This window comes from Colobus angolensis, unplaced genomic scaffold (genome assembly GCF_000951035.1).
Source record: "Colobus angolensis palliatus isolate OR3802 unplaced genomic scaffold, Cang.pa_1.0 Scaffold596, whole genome shotgun sequence".
NCBI lineage: Eukaryota > Metazoa > Chordata > Mammalia > Primates > Cercopithecidae > Colobus > Colobus angolensis.
The window spans coordinates 531,049-531,947 of record NW_012119554.1 but is presented as its reverse complement, the minus strand read 5'-3'; positions in this window follow the sequence as shown (position 1 = coordinate 531,947).

The following is an 899-nucleotide window of genomic DNA, read 5'->3' as shown; positions in this document are numbered from 1 at the left end:
CACCTCGGCCTCCCAAAGTGCTGGGATCACAGGCGTGAGCCCCGCCCACCTCGGCCTCCCAAAGTGCTGGGATCACAGGCGTGAGCCCCGCGCCCAGCCCAGATGTTTTTAGAGTGTAGAAATCTTCAGGTTACATTTATTTACTGATCATAATCCAATAACATTCAAAACATTAATTTAAAGGAGATAATTTGGCTGGGCACAGTGGCTCACACCTGTAATCCCAGCACTTTGGGATGCTGAGGTGGGAGGATTGCTTGAGGTCAGGAGTTCGAGACCAGCCTGGCCAACATGGTGAAACCCCATCTCTACTAAAAATACAAAATTAGCCGGGCGTGGTGGCGCATGCCTGTAATCCCAGCTACTCAGGAGGCTGAGGCAGGAGAATTGCTTGAACCCAGGAGGCAGAGGTTGCAGTGAGCCAAGATCGCACCGCACCATTGTACTCCAGCCTGGGCAAAAAAGCGAAATTCCATCTCAAAACAAACAAACAAACAAACAAACCAGCAATGACCTTTGCACCCCAACCTAATACCTTCACTAACAATAATGAATGAAACAATAATAAAATAAATGCAGATGGTGAACATTTTTTATTGAACTTTAAAAATATACAATCACAGTACAAAAGTGTGACAGTACAAAAGGACACAAGTACTTACTCTTGTTGAATGTTTTTTGTTTGTGTGTTTGCATTTTTGAGACAGAGTCTCGTTCTGTTGCCCAGGCTGGAGTGTAGTGGCGCGATCTCAGCTCACTGCAACCTCTGCCTCCTGGGTTCAAGCGCTTCTCGTGCCTCAGTCTCCTCAAGCGATTCTCATGCCTCAGTCTCCCCAGTAGCTGGGATTACAGGTGTGCACCACCACACCCAGTTAATTTTTGTATTCTTTAGTAGAGAC